The sequence below is a fragment of the Silene latifolia genome, chromosome 3 (assembly GCF_048544455.1).
Source record: "Silene latifolia isolate original U9 population chromosome 3, ASM4854445v1, whole genome shotgun sequence".
Taxonomy (NCBI): domain Eukaryota; kingdom Viridiplantae; phylum Streptophyta; class Magnoliopsida; order Caryophyllales; family Caryophyllaceae; genus Silene; species Silene latifolia.
In genome coordinates, this window is record NC_133528.1 from 60,760,974 (window position 1) to 60,780,366 (window position 19,393).

Here is a 19,393-nt window from a genome sequence, read left to right on the forward strand (position 1 = left end):
TGTGGGAAGTGGAAACATAGTACAAAGGATATATGGTTTTGTCCGCAGGAAATTATCATTGGTAAGGACAATTTGCAGGAATTGTTGTCCTCTCTCATAGCCAAGCTTTTCCCCTTTTTTTTTGCCCTACATTTTGTAAATAATCTCCACCATAGATGTTGTCCATCTAAGGGTCCTTATAAGGACTTAAGGACTCAAATGAGGTAAGGCACTCATTAGGTCTCTTCCCTCTCTCTCTCTCTCTCTCTCTATATATATATATATATATATATATATATATATATATATATATATATATATATATATATATATATATATCGGGACTGATCAACCCGTATTAAATACATTTGATCAGAAATATTTGGGTTCCATCTTTTAGGTATGACCTCAAGGGATCAACTGATCACCACCGTCAAACGACAGTAACGTCAAACTCTAGTCAGTCAATCGTTACCAATAAATGTTGATCAGTTGACTATATAATATATCATCCCTTATGTATTCTTATCATGAGATTTAAATACGTGATCGCACTATTGTCGAGGACACATACTCCAATACTATACCGCAGATAAAGTAGTCAGTTGGTACCTCCATACCCATCTTAGATAATTTATCAAGTATAATGAGTCTCTGGTGTTGCTTAAGCCACATAGTGAAACACCATTTAGGAGTATTAAACCTGTTCCATACAACTTTATACCACTGAACTTTCATCATATTCTCTTGTCTCAACCAGTCATATCCTGCAGCAATAGTGTATTGATCATCACCAAATCAGTTGCCCTGAATATAACCTGGTTTAAACAAATTCTTCACCTCACATATCTTTCTCCTTGACCAAGAACTGTAGGAAGTAGGCTCATATGCCATCCAATCCATACCCTTGAGATAAATATTGTCAACCCACCGGATCCACAGATGATCTTGCTTAGTTGCCAGCCACCAGAAAGCTTCCTTATGGCAGCAACATTCTAATGTTTACTGTCAGTTAGACCTAACCCTTCATGATCTTTTGATGTGCACAAAACACTCTAACTAACCAGGGGTGCCTTAAAGTATTTATCACTTCCTTACAACAGAGAGTTCCTACATAGAGCCTGGATCCTATCCATCACTCCTATAGCCAAGACAAATATTTGGGACCAGTACTATGAATAGTAGACAACACTGATTTAACCAATATTAATCGACCAGAATAGGATATTTTCCTACTATTCCACCGTCTTATTCTACTAATCATCTTATCCACCAGAATATTGCAGTCACTCTTAGTCAACCTCTTGTGAGAAATATTCACTCTTAGGTCCTTAAAAGACAACCCACCTTTCTTAAAACCTGTACCCTGAAGCACTTTATAAACCACATCTACTTGCATACCATTACAATAGAAATTTGACTTATCATAATTGATATTCAAACCAGAAGCATTAGAGAACCTCTTAAACAACTCCATAATGATACAAATAGATTTCACCTCACCTTTACAAAATAAAAGCAAATCATGAGCAAACATAAGATGATTCAGTTTTAAATTTTTGCAAAGAGGGTGGAACTTGATCCCAGGCAGCCCACTCCCCATTGTTAAGAATCTACTCAAATACTCCATACACAAGGTAAAAAGAAGGGGAGAGATTGGATCTCACTGTCTTCAACCTCTTTTCCCATTAAAATACTCATGACTTTGCCCATTCGGCCCAATAGAGTAAGAGGTAGTGGTAATACACTGCAAAATAAGCTTAATAATCTGAGGGGGAAAGTGAAGAGCATCCAACATTTGCTAACCAAAGACCCACTCTATAGAATCATAGGCCTTTCTGGGATCCACTTTCATCAAACACCTAGGGGATACACTTTTCCTCTCATAGAGCCTTACCAAATCCTGGCTAATCAGAATATTGCCAAACATACTTCTACCTTTAATAAATGCACATTGAGCATGGTTGATTATCATAGGAAGACAGCCACTAATCCTATTACACAGAAGCTTGGATGTCACTTTGTATATAGTAATACACCAAGCTATAGGGCGAAAATCTTTAAACTGTTTTGGGGTTGTCCACTTTAGGAATTAACACAATATTTGTACTATTAATCTGTTTGAGTATCTTACCATGGAGAAAAAATCCTTAATAGGTGAGCAGAAATCCCCATGTATAATATCCCAACTAGCTTTATAAAAACAACTAGTATACCCATCTGGACCAGGACTTTTATCATTAGGGATAGAAAAGAGAGCCTTCTTGATCTCCTCCACAGATGGAATACTACACATTCCAGGCCATTCACTCTCATCCAGAACATCTCCTTGAGAAATAACATTTTTTGTAAAAATGTGATGTTTGTGCACTTGATCCCAACAGGTCCTCATAATACTCCACAAATGCTTTCAGAATATCATCAGGATCTTTGTATTCCACCCCTTCCATATTCTCAATCTGAAGCACTTTGTTATGTATTTGCCTCTGTTGAATTGCTTGATGGAACATAGCTGTATTAGCATCCCCTTCTCTAGCCCACACACATTTAGCTTTCTGTTTAAGGTACTCAATCCTTGATTCCTCCAGCAACTGCTAAGATTCCATGATTTGTTTCTCCTTACCCATTATCTTAGCATTATGAGTATCCTTCTGTAACTAAAGTAGACATTCAATCAACAGATTAAAGGCTACATCTGCATTTCTTTCAATATCAGAGAACAAGCCCCTATTTAAACTTCTGAGCCAAGGTTTTAACAATTTAAGCTTCTTGGGCACTTTGTACATAGATGTCCCACTAATCTCCATCTGCCATTTCTCATTCACTAGGTCCCCAAACTCCTCCACCTTGGTCCACATATTGAAAAATTTGTATGATCTCTTCCTCCCCCTGCAACTCTCTCCACAAGTAATAATGTAGGGACAGTGATCAAAGTTTCCTTCAACCTGATAATGTGCTATCTAATCAGGCTAACACTTCAACCATTCACTATTGACCAAGACCCTATTAATCCTGCTAAAAATCCTAGTAACACTGGGTTGCTTATTGTTCCACTTAAAGAATGCACCTGTAGTTTTCATATCCTGGAGGTTACACCTATTCACAGTTGATTGAAATGGAAGCATTTCCTCTTCCCTTAGAGTCTTCCCAAATCTCTCATTAGAATACAGAACATTATTAAAATCACCTAGAACAATTAAGGGACCATTCCCACCAAGCCTAACAAGAGCATTCCACAAAAGCAGTCTTTGCTCAATTTTATTAAAAGCAGATATAAAAGTAGCTAAAAAGACAGCCCCAGTTTGAAGCATTTTAAATTTACATTGAATGTATTGTTCAAACATCTCAATTAGCTCTACTTCCACAGTATTACGCTTCCAGAGAATCCAAATCCTACCACTTGTTATACAAACAATTTAATAATTGGATCCTTACTGTTATTCAAAACATAGCCACAAAGAGATACAAATCCGAAACAACTAAAAAGAACAACGAAAGTATAAGTGACAGGGGCAGCTAGATAGACAGCGTGATGACTCGACCATATCAATATCGCGCAAACAACATTAGCATCCAATACCTGCTAAGGAAATTGTTCACCGTCCCCGAATGGATCACCACAGTTTTCAAAACAATAAACGAGGTCAGTCAACTGGACAATCAAAATAAGAAATCATAAACACAACCAATGTACAATCCAATCCAGTTGTAGTAACCAGCCTCCAAATTCCAATAAGAACAAGTAACTGACTACACACATATGTGTGTAGCCCTGCCAGGTTACCCATCGCAACAGGTAACCCTCGCCACTAGTGGGGGACCGCAGCCTTGCCCACCTAAACCCCGCCCATCGCATCGAGCGAACCCAAATCATTAATGTGCACATCCCCCTTGTGACGAGAGCCACAAGAGGCGAACATGGGGTTGGAACCATCTCCTAAAAAAGGTCCGACAACAATAGTACCAATCAATAATATAATCCCAACCAAACTCAATCCAATGAAACATGATATACAATCAATCACAACCAATCTCAAATCAATTATGCAGTCAACTGAGTAGGGAAACCCTACCTTTTCGTAAATCCACATAACGCATCAATCACTCAACGTCAAGCAAGACTCCATATTTTAACCTACAACAATAATCGTACCTTATCACTAAGCTATTCAAGATCTACTGCAAAATAGAAAATTAATTACAAACTCACCTTGTAGAACAAACCGATACCGATGGCGGTGACAAACTCGACTCGATGACCTCATGGATATATCATTTCCCTTCCTAGACTAGTGTTCAAGACTACCTAAGATGTGATGGGTAAGATGGGAGAATTTTGAGAGATAGGGAGAGAGTCTAGCTATTAGAAATGATAGAATGAACCGTCGAAATGATTTATGTTTAATCACTGCGTTTAATAATAACACGCTGCAGACGAGGTACTCGATCGAGTATGGACACACTCAGCCGAGTACGTCGCACTCGTTCGAGTACCCCAATACTCGGCCGAGTGACGCCTACTAGGTCGAGTAACACGTTATGATGACAACGTATCCTCTCTTTGTCTCCCTTACTAAGGCCTCTCATGGTTAACATGTCAGTCAACGGGTCCCTAATAGGGCGGGTATTAAAAAATCGTTTATCGTATTGGATTTACGGAAATTCGTATAATTCAAATCGTATATCTGTAACACCCCCATCTAAATGGAAGTGCTACCATATCGGTTGCCCGAGGTAGTAAGCATCATAGTTATCATAATGAAGCAGAAATGTAATAAAATATGGTTTTAACCAAAGTTACAAAATCAAAAACTCCAACTGAAAAAAAGTACAACAGAAACCGCTAATGTGTAAAGTATATTAAACGAACAGCGGAAGCCAAAAGCATATGCTAGACTCAGCGGTGTCCTATCCATCTCGAAAGTAAGCTCAATCATCCAAACCTACTATACAACCTACTCACCATTTCCCAATGGATCACCACAGTTAAGAAAACAATGACGGGTTCAGCCAACCCTACAATTAATCATAAGACAACCATATAATATAAACCAATCCAAAAACTCTATAAAAATCAATCATTTCCCACTCCAAGAACTAGTGTCCGAACTGCAGCCCGGACACGAATACACCCCATTGTGATAGTCCTGTTAGATTACCCATCACAACAGGTAATCCACCCCAGCCAGTGGTAGACCGTAGCCTTGCCACCTAAAGCCCCGCTAATCGCAACGAGCGAACCCAGATCATTAATGTGCATACCCTATTATGACGGGAGCCACAAGGGGAGAATCATGGGGGTGAAGACCATCTCCCGACAATGACTTCACAACATAATACCAATAATAGTAGTAATGCCACAATAATACCATAACAACAATAATCATGGAAACACCTCATCATATTGTAATCAACCATATAGAAGACTGAGTAGAGAAACCCTACATGACTAGAGATTCCAACCAAGCACAACAATCAAAGGCAATAACGACTCCTCTATGAAGTCCTCAGCTAAACAATGGTAATCAAGTAATAGTACATCATAACCCACCACTAAACAACTAATTACACCGAATCTTAACCCAAATTAAGTTTAGAATGAATATAAACTAGATGTAAAAGAAACGAGAACTAATACTTATAATTCGATTGATACCAAAATACGAAATTTGGCAACCGAAAGTTAGATCCTTTCTTGCTTGATGATTAGAGTGAGTAGGGAGGATTCTGAAAAATGTTTTAGGTTTTAGAAACAAATTAACGAAGTGATTATCGAAATATATAACTCTCTTATCATTCTAATCCGACCGCGGAATTTACCTGAAACAGATCGGGCACTCGGTCGAGTACCGAGGACACTCGACCGACTACACCCTACTCGACCGAGTTCCCCTAAACTCGGTCGAGTGCCACGAAGTCAGAAGCCTGACTCAAAACACCCGACAAAGGAATCGATTGAGTACAGCCTACTCGACCGAGTATTCTATACTCAGAAATGAGTAGTATTATAGTCTTCCCTCCTTAAAAACGAATTTTGTCCTCGAAGTTCACACTCATATCTGCATAACATATACAAAATCCATTCCACCACCGGACACAACTCGAAACAACACTAGCTAGTACCAAAACACGATAAAAACATGCATAAAAAACCCAAAAATATGAGCAAAACCGACCTCAAAGGTCCCAAAAATACATGCGATCAACACCTACCTCCCCTTAAAAGAATAAGGTTACATCCCCGTAACCAAACATACCTGGTCAAAAAGGTGTGGATGTCAAAAAGGTGTGGATACCTTTCCTTCATAGCCTCTTCCGGTTCCCATGTAGCCTCTTACACATTATGGTTAGACCATAATACTTTGAGTAATGTGGTCTCACCATTCCTAGTCTTACGCACCTTGCTCTCCAATATCTCCTTTGGCATCTCCACATAAGTAAGAGCTTCATCCAGCTCAATGTTCTGAACCTCCAATACATGAGATGGGTCACTCACATACTTCCGGAGTTGCGATATATGAAACACAATATGCACTCAATCAAGAGGCGGTGGCAAAGCTAGTCGATAAGTCACTTGAACTTTTCGATCCAGTATCTCATAAGGCCCTATGAAATTCTAGCTCAACTTCCTCTTGCCAAACATCTTAACGCCACACATATGTGACACTTTTGAAATAGCTTTGTCACCCACCTGGAACTCAATATCGCTACGATGCGGATCCGCATAGCTCTTTTGCCGATCCTGAGCCACCTTGATCTTTTTCGAATCAAATGGACTTTCTCAATCATATTTTGTACCATTTGCGGTCCCAAAATCACAGCTTATGCGCTCTCATCCCAACACACTGGACTTCTGCACTTCCTCCCATAGAGTGCCTCAAACGGTGCCATCCCAATACTCGTGTGATAGCTGTTGTTATATGAAAACTCGATCAAATCAAGTCGATCTTCCCAACTTCCACAAACTCCAGCACACAAGCTCGGAACATATCTTCTATGGTTTTAATGGTCCTCTCAGTTTGACCATCTGTCATAAGATGGAATACTGTACTCCCGTACTCATCTTTAAAGTAGTTCCCATCAGTTCCTGCAACTCTTGCCAAACCCGCGATATGAACCTCGCATCGCTATCAGACACAATATCCTTTGGTACCCCATGTAGTCTTACCACATGCTTCTTATATCCATTAGCCAGCTGAATCTTACTCCAAGTATCTTTCATCTAAATAAATAGAGCTGACTTCTTCAGACGATCGACAATCACCCAAATCATGTTATTACCCCACTGAGTCCTCAGTAATCCCACAATAAAGTTCATAGATATCGACTCCCACTTCCACTTGGGTACCACAAGTGACTGAATCTTACCTTACGGTCTCCGATGCTCCCCCTTGACTATCAGGCAAGTCAAACATCTAACCATGAACTTAGCTTCCTCTTTCTTCTTCTGGGCCACCAAAAAGTCTCTTTTAAGTCCTTATAGAGCTTGTCACCTCCCGGATGCACTAAATAAGATGTGCACTGAGCCTCAGTCATAATCAGTTTCTTTAACTTGGTATCATTTGGTACCCATCATCTCTCGTCTAACCGAACACTCTCATATGCATGGATAGAAAACCTCGAAGTAGTGTCCTTATCCACCCCTGCCTTCCACTCTCGAATATTAGGATCAAGCAAGTGTTTCCTCTTAATGTCATCATATAGCTCGGGTTATACCCTCAAATCACCGATGGCAACTCCTTTGTGAAACAAGTGAATCCCTATCTTTGTCATTTCATCTTTCAGTTTCGTCAATAACAAGGCAGTGCATAGAGTATGCACACTCTTTGAAGGAAATGTAGATCTATATACATACTAACATACTCATATATGTTAAAAATTAATTTGTCATCAAATTAATAAAGGTCTTATGCATGCAAACAATAAATCAAAATAAGGAAGAAATAATATCCTTACAATATAATTTTGGTTCAAATGGGCACAAAAGAGATCTCCTTCTCTTTTGTTCTTGAGCTCTCCAAATGGAAGAACAAGGATTCAAATGTAGAATCCCTCCCAAAAGCATATACCCAAGGAATACATTTTAATAACCAATATTATTTAGATCTAGTAATAATATTAGTTTTTGCTATAAAATTGATACAAAATAAATTGTATTTTGCTCTTGAAATTTTCGGTCAAGAGATGGAGTATTTGTGAGTTTTATTTCTCTAGATTTCACAAGATGTAGAGAAAAATACATTTCTTACACTAGAAAATGTTGTATGTAAAAATGATGAATGAATGAATTAAAAAGAAAAAGCTCTTTTTCTTTTCTTGTATGGTTGGCCGAAAATGGCTTGGGTAGGATGCCCAATACTTTTGATTTTGCTCTTCTCAAAAGCATAGGTGTGCATGGCTAGAGATTAGACTTTAATAATTATGTTTTCTCTTATTAAAATAATCAACATAATTATTCCACTAATACTCCTTCTAATTTTCGGTTTATACAAGATAAAATGGAAGGTCCATTTTATTTTGTCATTTGTCAAGTGTGACATATGTGACATGTTACTTGACATGTGAATTTGTAATGTATTTTTAACATATTAAAAATCAACATACTCATAAAATATGTCATTTACAAAATCGACTAGTAATTCGTAATTACTTGTACCAAAAATGTTTCCAAATTATAAACTACAACATTCTGTATTTATAATAATTTATTCATTCCGATTCAATTTGTTTCTGCAAACAATAATTTCATCTAAGTAATAAAATAATTCGATTACTTAGACCGTGTCTCATTTAATCATATTTACAATGAGATACGTAAATTATACTCACAAAATTATCCGTCAATTTTAAGCAATTTAATTAACTCGTATCGGTATACGATTAATTAAATAATCAATTAAGAGTATTTCCCTATAGGTATGACCTAAGGGGATCAACTGATCACCACCGTCGCACGACAGTAATGTCAAACTCTAGTCAGCCAATCATTACCGATATGTGTGGACCAGTTGACTGTAAAAAATTACATCCCACATGTATTCTTAAAATGAGATTTAATAATGATATTTAAATCATGTGATCGCACTATTGTTGAGGACACATTTCCCAACACTCTTCCTACTCAAAGCATCAACAACCACATTAGCTTTCCCCTCACGGTAGATAATCTCCATATTATTTTCACCAATCAGCTCCATCCATCTCCTCTGACGCATATTCAGATCCTTTTGAGTATATATGTACTTCAAACTCTTATGATCTGAAAACACTTTAAAGGTTGCTCTATATAAATAATGCCTCCAAATCTTCAGAGCAAATACAACTGCACCCATCTTTCTGTCATGAGTAGGGTATTTCTCTTCATAAGACTTCAATTGTCTCGAAGCATAGGCAATAACTTTCCCATTCTGCATCAAAACACACCCCAAACCATTCTTCAAAGCATCAGTATACACCTCGAAGTTCTCACTCCACTCTGACAAAGCTAAGATAGGAGCTGTAGTCAAACGTTCCTTTACACCCCAAACCATTCTTCAAAGCATTAGTATACACCTCAAAGTTCTCACTCCACTCTGGCAAAGCTAAGATAGGAGCTATAGTCAAACGTTCCTTTAAGGATTGGAACGCCATCTCACAACTCTCATCCTAGCAAAATATGGTCTTTTTCCTCATTAATGTCGTCACCAGTCTAACAATCTTGGAAAAATCCTTCACGAACCGTCTATAATACCCATCCAAACCGAAGAAACTCCGAATATCGACCACATTTTTCGGCGCTTCCCCAGTTTGACACCGCGTCAATTTTACTCGGATCAACAACTATACCATCTTTAGAGATCACATGGCCCAGAAAAGCCACCTTCTCCAACCAGAACTCACACTTAAACAACTTAGCATATAGCTGGTTATCTTGCAAAGTTTGCAATACTAACCTCAAATGTTCCTCGTGCTCCTCTTTAGTCTTGGAATAGACTAAAATATCCTCGACGAAAACTACCACAAACCGCTCCAAGAATGGTCTAAACACCCGATTCATAAGAACCATAAACACTGTTGGCGCATTTGTCAACCCAAAAGGCATCACCACATACTCGTAGTGACCATACCGCAATCGAAAGGGTGTTTTAGGAATATCATCATCTCAAATCCTCAGCTGATGGTACCCTAACCTCAGATCAGTCTTCGAGAACACTCTAGCCCCACTCAACTTGTCAAAAAGATCATCAATCCTTGGGAATGCGCACATGTTCTTTATAGTGACATGGTTCAAGTCTCTGTAATCAATGCATAACCTCATGCGGCCGTCTTTTTTTCTTCACAAACAACACTAGGGTGCCCTTAGGTGATACACTAGGTCTTATGTATCCCTTATCTAATAACTCGTTCAAATAATTCTTTAATTTTTCCAATTCTTTTGGTCCCATACGGTAAGGGGCCTTAGATATAAGTCTCGTTCCCGGTTTTAGCTCTAAACTAAAGTCAATGTCCCTCTTGGGAGGTAATCCTGATATCTCCTCCGGAAAGACATCCTTGAATTCCCCCATAATCGGTATACCTGCTGCTGAAGGGTCCTCCACCCTAGTATCCCTTACGTGACAAAGAATCATAGGACATCCCTTTCTTAAATATGACTTTAAGGTCATAGCTGCAATCATCTTAACCTTAGGTTTCACCACAAACCCTCTATATGACACTTTAATCCCCTAAGGACCCTTCAAAGACACCATTTTCTAATGACAGTCAATCTTAGCCTCATACTCACCCAACCAATCCCTCCCCACAATGACCTCAAACCCATCTCTAGGAAACTCAAGTAAGTTAATTAACTAGTATTTACTTGCCAAATCACCATAGACACCCCTTTATACAACTTACGACATGACACCGACTCCCCCGATGGTATAAACAGTTTTCCGCTACTCTTCTAACTCACCCTTGTACCGTACTAGCCAATGTGGTAGGCTTGGCTGCTGAATTTTGGTTCACATTATTGTTCGGGGGCTGATAAGATCCACCATTTTTGCGGTTATAACTATCATTGTTGTTGTCGCTTTGACCACCCTGACTGTTCCATGACCTAGTTGCTTGTTGCTCTCCATACACTTAACTCAGGGTCTGAGAGTAGTTCCCATGATATGATCACTGGAAGCCTCCTCCTCTAGAACTTTTACACTCAAACCATTTGTGGTCCATCCCGCCACAGTTGAAGCATTTCAAAGTAGAGTTGTCACTAGTACTCTGACCACCGCTTCCCCCATAGCGAGATCCTCCACTAAAGCTAGACCCACAAGAATAAGCATTAGCCTAGTTGTGGTTACCACGCTTAGAGCTTTACAGGCTACTACCTTCATTATCCGTCTTCAGTTTCTCACCCACTTTTTCCTTGGCCTCCGTGGCCATATCAACCAATCTCTCATCATGACTCACGCTCTCATAAACCTCCTTCAAGTTGGAAAGCACCCCGGCCGGTAGTTTCTCCACGATATTCAACTCCAGCCCTCTCTCAAAACGGAGAGAGAAACTTAGTTGACTCAACTCCATATCCTCCACGTAGCACGATTATTCATTGTACTTGTGATAATACTCGGACACAGTCATGCTATCAGTCATGACAAAGGAGTCAAATTTAGCCCTCAACTTACTCCGAACATGTTCGGGAACAAACTCGTGCCTTTTGGCCTTCTTGAACTCTACCTAAGGAATCACGGGCTCAACCAGATTCCTGTAATACTCACGTGCAGCCTCCCTCTCATGGTGCCACCACACCCCAGCATGATCCCAATGTAGCCTGCTCCACTTTCAAGTCGTCCGGACAACTAATAACCCTCAGGACGCTCTCCATCTCCCGATGCCAGTTATCCAGCATGTTTGGCGCACATGTGCCCTCTTAGGTTATAGGGTTAAATTGGGAAATAGCGGTGCTCAGTTTGGATATATCAACAACTACTTTCTTCTATTTCCCTACGTTCTTTGGAGCCTTAGTTAGCCCATTATTTTGCTCAACAAGGCGAGCTATACTGAGTCACTGTTTATGGGATTGTATACATTGTGATGACTATCGATGTGGTTGTAGTGCCTCGGGTGGTGATCCAGGCATGGTACTTCGTGTTGTGATACGAGTATTTTCGCGCTGTGGTGCGGCTTTTGGTGGCAGTATTGCGATGCCGTCATCGGTTGTAGTGAAGTAGGCGGGATACTGATGAAACGAACTTTCAAAAGTGTGTATCAGTTATATAGATTGTTGTTTTATTTACTGTTGTTTCCTGTTAATTTCGGTCTGGGCATATAGATTGTTGTTTTGTTTATTGATGTTTCTTACCAGTTTCGGCTTGGGAGTGAGGGCAGAGTATGATATGGAAGAGAGTTGCATGTGTTTCCGTTGTTGTCACGGCATAGTGATATTCCGTTAATGGGACATAGTTGTGAGAGGTTGTTGGAGTACTTTTGGTTTTGTTTTAGAGGAGGCATCGGTTGACATAGTAGTGGCAAGTGCTTAGTGGAACATGTGTTGTACTGAACTGGAAACTAAAGGTAGTTTATGACTTTTATTGGGACAGTAGGGACGAAGTGTTGGGACTTAGTATCATGTTAAGTTATGGATGAGTTTTGCGGCAATAAAATGGAGAACTTGAGTATCAAGTGAGAGTGTGTGTAACAATTGTGGATCATGAGTTATGATTATGGGGATAAGCTCATGTATAGAGGAGTATGTTGCCTTGCGGTACTGTGGAAGAGGTGAAGTATTAGTTATGCTAAGGATTTTTTGGTATAGGTTAGGTGGTGTGCCGAATGATTTGAGGTATGAGAACTGTTAGAGAAAGAGAGCCCTGGATATAGGCATGGTTGTAGGTGTTGAAGTTAGAAGCGGTTATCGTTGACATGCGGTGGTGATGAGGATAATGGGAAGATATAGCTAAGGATCTAGTATTAGTGGGTTACGAGGACATAACATTTATCTTTAGAGGAGTAGGATGCGACAAAGAGAGTTTGATGGTTATACATGTTGCAGTATATTTGGAAATTTAAGTCTTGGTGGAGAATAAAGGATGGATTTGTATTGTGGTTGATATTGTTAAAGGTTATGGCAGTATTGGGAGTAGTATAATGTTTAAGGGCGTGAGTAAACTTCAATACTGTTGATAGTTTGGGTGATGATGTTTATGAGCATGAGTAAACTTCGAGGATGAAGTTCGTTTTATAGATGGTAGAATGTAACATTCCATTTGGTGGCTGATCTTGCTTGGTGGATTGTCTTGATATTGGATTTGCTAGTGGATAATTTGATAGTGAGACGGAGCTAGCGGCATTTGTGGATGGTATTTTGTCGTGTATGGAGTTAGTGTCGAGAGGTTATAATGTAGTTGATACGATATTGTGAGCCATGTTGTGGAGGTAGGCATAGTTTGTAGAATTAGTGTTAGGAGTTCATGTTTTATAGGTTGGGTTTGAACTTCGGGGACGAAGTTCGTTTTTATGGAGGGAAGACTGTAATACTACGGTTTTATGAGATGTTGGGTACTCTATCGAGTAAGGCTTACTCTGTCGAGTAAGTGAGTTTTGTATTTTGGACAGTGTTTTGTCTGTTGGGTACTCCATCGAGTATGGGCAACTCGATCGAGTAGGGGCTACTCGATCGAGTACCTCAGTTACTCGATCGAGTACGTTGGTTCTTATGAGTTTTTCGCCGGGTTTTGATAGCAACGCGAGAATGATATATAAAGTACTTTTTCACCAGTTTCTTTTATTTTTACTTCATTCTAAATATTTTACAAAAGAGAACAAGACTACGTTGCATCCTTCTCTCACATTGCTATCAAATCTAAGGGCTTGAGTCGTCGGATTTCAGAGTTCTTTATACCGGTAAGACCATCGTATTGTGGGTAAGATTTTCTTGTACAATTATTATGTTAATTCGTTAGTTTTGGTTAAACCCTAATTGGGTAATTTGGGATTTTTGGGAGTATTGTTGATTATGGATTGTGATTGTATGATTATATATTGATAGGAGGTGATTTCGTAGAGGAGCGCTTTTGATCTGTTGTTGTGTCGACTTGTGGTGATTGCATTCCAGGTAGGGTTTCCTACTCAGTTATTGTATTCATTGTTATGAGATGCTTGTTGGCATTTGATTATATCGTAATTGATTTGGCATTGTTGGTATTGTAATTGGTTGTTGTTAATTGTGTGGTTGACGAGGTGCGCCCTTGGATGAGTGGAGTCCCTTGCGGGAGTGACTTCATGCCCTTGATTCGCCCCTTGTGGAACCCGCCACAAGAGAGGATGTGCACAGTAAGGAAGATGGGTTTTCGCTCGGTAAAGATGAGCGGGGCATAGGTGGGAACGGCTGCGGTCTCCCACTGGCGGTGTGGATTACTGGTTGCGGCTGGTAATCTGGCAGGGCTAGACCTTTAGGCTAGTCAGATGATTGGTGATGTGACGGTGTTGGAGAATTATGTCTGTGTATTGTTGTTGTATTATCTTATATTGTGTATGCAATAACTGACCCCTTTTAAATGTGTTGAAAACTGTGATGATCCATTCAGGGATGGTGATCTGTTAATTAGTACATATGATTTGGATGCATGAGGGTTAGCTTGGATGAGTACCACGAGTCATCTAGTAGTCTTTCGTTGTTATGTTGAGACATTTTATTTACTTTAGATGGATTTTGGTTTGGAAACTTGTATCGTATTTTATCAGTTTGGTTTTGGCATGTAATCACTTACACTATTTAATTAAAATACGTTCTTTTATGGTCTATTTGATATACTCTACCTCGGGAAACCGAGATGGTAGCACTCTCATGAAATAGGTGGTCTTGGTAAGGCAGCTTGGTGTATGGGAGTGTTACAGGTCCTCCTACCCATCTTGGCACTACCTCTTGGGTCTTTTTTATGACATGATCCAAGTGGCTTGCATATCTTGTCAAAGTAAGAGAGGAATGGCCTTTCAAGCTTTTGTGGGTACTTAGGACTTCTCTCATTATCTTTGGGACCAATGGTTGGAGAGGCATTCTTGATTAGACTTTCACTTGAGAAAGAGAGTGCTTGGGGGACAAAGCGTTGAGTGGTCAACTTCTTATAGATCGGGTCCCTAACATCTCCTTTCTTACCCTTGTCTTCTATGATTTCCCCACCAAATGGTCCACCATTTAGCAAAGTGGCCTCTATACCATCAAGCTCTCCCTCCGACAAGCCTTACTCAAAATATTCAAGGCAACGACTTCCGCCACCATTCAAGGCGGCTTCAATGGCATCAACTTGGGTTTTCCAAGAGTCATTTGTTGGCTCATCCCGACAAGGACCGTCATCGAAGGGGTTGATATCACAAGAGTCACCAAGAGCCACACCATGCTTCACCCACTCATTCTCCTTTGAAAGGGTATCCTCAAAAGGAGAGAATTTTTTCCAATCCCCTATCACATCATCTTCCAATTCATCATCTACACTTGGCTTTGATTGACTATCGCACACCTAACAAAAATACCCTAGACTTGGCTAAAAAATGAATGTACTAAAGTAGGGGTCGGACACATGGAGACGAGAGTTTCGTTGTGAAATGCTATGAGTAGAATTCTACCAAGGTCGGTTACGATTGTTGTTTGGTTTGGTTGGCAAAACTTGTGATAAAATAATGTAAAATTAATAATGGTAAAATATTCTAGGGGAGTCGGGTCGCACATGCAATTATATAAATGCTCATGTTAAACTAGGAATAGACAACAACGATAATTGAGTTTAGGTCTAATGACAACCATCTGTCGGCATTATCGTCAACCATAGAACTAGTTCTAAGAGCTCCCGCCATTACTAGATCGGTCTACTAAAACATGCTTAGTCTAATTCAATTTCGTGCCTCTCGACTTTTAAAATTGAATTAACAAATTTAATCTAAGATAGTAATCAATTATCAAAGACTAGCAATTAAAATAAGCATGTGATAAAAACTATTAAAACGATATTATAGCATCCTAATTCAATGTTTACAGGTACTACTTTTGCATGGCTCCCCTAATTCCTAGACGAAATAGACTACTCACACATATTGAAAACTAAACTAATAACATACTTGATCGATTACACCACCACTCGATCAAGTCTATGCTTACTTGATCGAGTACTCCATGCTTCAACACTTTTCTTTCTCTAATCTTCTTCAATTCTCTTTCTCTATTCTTCTAGATTTCCGTGTCATGCTTCGTGTATTCCTTCATGCCATCTCCGTGACGCTATATTTCATTCTTTTGTTCTACAAATGCATCATTCCTACATTAAACACCAAATAGTGGAAGTAACAATATTCTAATATAAATGGCATATAAACAAGGGTAAATTGATACCTTATACCTAGTATAATACACATTTTCAACTTTTATACCTAGAATAATTTTCCTTCAAAATTTATACCAAAAATCTCTATTTCTTTCATACTTGATACCATATATCTAAAACTGACAATTTTACCCTTACTAATAACTTATCACTATCTATTCCCACACTCCTTAGTCCCATTTCCCCACCGGAATAGACCACAAGTCTACAACCACCGTAAACGTCCTCCTCCTCCAACGAAACCACCATATATCCCGACATCACCAAATCAACACCCCACCTATCTCACCCTCCATCACCGTTAACATCAAACATCACCATTTTTCGTCCCTTTTATCACAACTTTATCACCGCTAAAACCCACACCATGTTTCATTTGCCATAACACCACCGCTAACAATCACCACCTCCGTCAACCACAACTTAACAATTACAAAAAATAAAAAATAAAAAACTAAATTAAATCTGAGGAAATTTTTGAAGAGGTGAGTGATTAAACTTGTAATACAATAGCTACCAATTTTTTTTTTTATGCGAATAGCTACCAAATTTACACATCCTAACTTTCACTTAAAACGAAAAATCCTCTACGTTGTTCTTACCGGATACGTAATTGAAATCGTTTTCAAAGGAGAAATCGATTGTGGAGGCGAATTAGTGATTAGAGTAGTGTCCGCCATTGTTGATGGTGGTGTAGATGTAGAATACTAGTGGTGGGTGCTATTACTGCTATAGATGGTGGTATGCATGGTCTGGTTATAGAGGCGGCAGAATTGGTGGACAGTTTAAGGTTGATGTGGGGTTGTTCTTGACTGTTGTGGGGAAAGGAGTTAAATAAGGTTGGGAATAGGTGATGATTTTTAATAGTAAGGGTATAATGGTCACTTTCAGAGAATGTGAATCAAGAATGAAAGAAATAAAGATTTTTGGTATAAGTTTTGAAGCAAAATTATCTTCGGTATAAAATTTGAAAAAACGTATTATAGTAGGTATAAGTTATCAATTTACCCTATAAACAATGTAATTGTAACACCCCCATACTACAAGTTCCTTACCATGACCACTTAAGGCATGGAAGTGCTACCATCTTGGTTACCCGAGGCAATGTATTTCAAATAGGCAATAACAAAGCGAACTTTATTCAATATATTTAAGGCGATACAAGTCCAAAACCAAAATTGTTAAAAAGAAATACAACTGTTCCACAAATATAACTCAAATGAAATAAATAAATGATTAAGACACAGCGGAAGACTTCTAGACATCTCGTGGCAACTCAACCCAGCTATCCCATGCGCATCATCTCATACCTGTTCAATAACTGCTCACCACCCACGAATGGATTACCATAGTTTTCAAAACATTTAAACGGGATCAGTTACTGTTTACACAAAAACAATACAAAAGAATCAATACACAATCATCCAATTCTCCAATCATAACTCTACACACTGACTACACACTAAGTGTGTAGTCCTGCTAGAATACCCGTCGCAACAAGTATTCCACACCGCCAGTGGGGGACTGCAGCCGTTCCCACCTAAGCCCCGCTCATCTCATCCGAGCGATAACCCATGTTCCTTAATGTGCACATCCCCTTCTGTGGCGGGTTCCACAGAAGGCGAATCAAGGGCGTGAAGCCACTACCACAAGTGACCCTACTCAGCCGAGGGCGCACCTCGCAAACCACAGACAAACAATCACAACCAACTATACAATCAACAATCACCAATTCCAATTCCAATATGATATGAATCAACAACAATACACAACATTATGTAATCAATAACCCAGTAGGGAAACCCTACCTGGAATAGCAACCACAAGACCGTCACAGCAGCTGATCAGTAATGCTCCTCTACGAAACCTCCTCCTATATTCACATATTCATACAATTATCACCTAATAAACATAATCCTCCCAAAACCCCCAATTCTACCCAATTAGGGTTTTAAACAAACTCAATGAAACAGTATAAAAATTATACAAGAAACTTACCCTTGACACGACGAACTCAACGACGTAAAGAACAAGACAATCCGACGATCCTAGCCCTTGGGATTTGCTAATAACGCGAAGAAAATTGCAACGTAACTCTTTTCTCTCTTTGAAAGGTTTTAGAAAAGTGAAAAGTGATTAAGAAAGAAGACGGAACTCTTAAATATTAAGCACACATTATTAACAAAACCCAGCTAAAACAGCCCGTATTACCAACTTACTCGATCGAGTAAGTGACTTACTCGATCGAGTGCCCGTTACTCGATCGAGTGTCACACATACTCGATCGAGTACCCATCAGGTATCGTATTGTTTCGTATAAAAACATACTTACTCGACAGAGTAAGCCCCACTCGATAGAGTACCCATAGACATAGAAAACCGTAGTATTACAGTCTTCCGTCCTTAAAAAGAACTTCATCCCCGAAGTTCAACCCAAACACAAAAACAAAACATACTAACTCAAAACACGACACAACAACGCAACTAAAATTCAAAACAAAACTCCCAACCACAACTCAACCCGACTCAAAGCAACTACTAACTATGCAAAACCAACATAAACCATACCAAAACCTTATGCGATCACCTCCTACCCCCCTAAAAGAAACATGGTTACGTCCCCGTAACCACACATACCTGATAAAAAAGAGACGGATACCACTCCCTCATAGCCTCTTCCGCCTCCCAAGTAGCTTCCTCAACCTCATGGTTAGACCATAGAACCTTAAGCAACACTGTTTCCCCGTTCCTAGTTTTCCGAACCATGCGATCAAGAATCTGTTTTGGCACCTCAAGATAAGACAAGGACTCATCCAACTCTATGTTCTCCACCTCTAACATATGTAAGGGATCGCTCACATACTTCCGTAACTGAGACACATGAAACACATTATTCACCCTATCTAAAGCCGCTGGTAATGATGACCAGTAAGCAACCTCACCCACACGATCCAAAATCTCATATGGTCAGAGAAACTTTTTGGCTCAGCTTCCCTTTCTTACCAAACCTCATAACCTCACGCATAGGAGACACTTTCAAAAGAACCTTGTCCCCAACCTGAAACTCTATGTCACGGCGATGT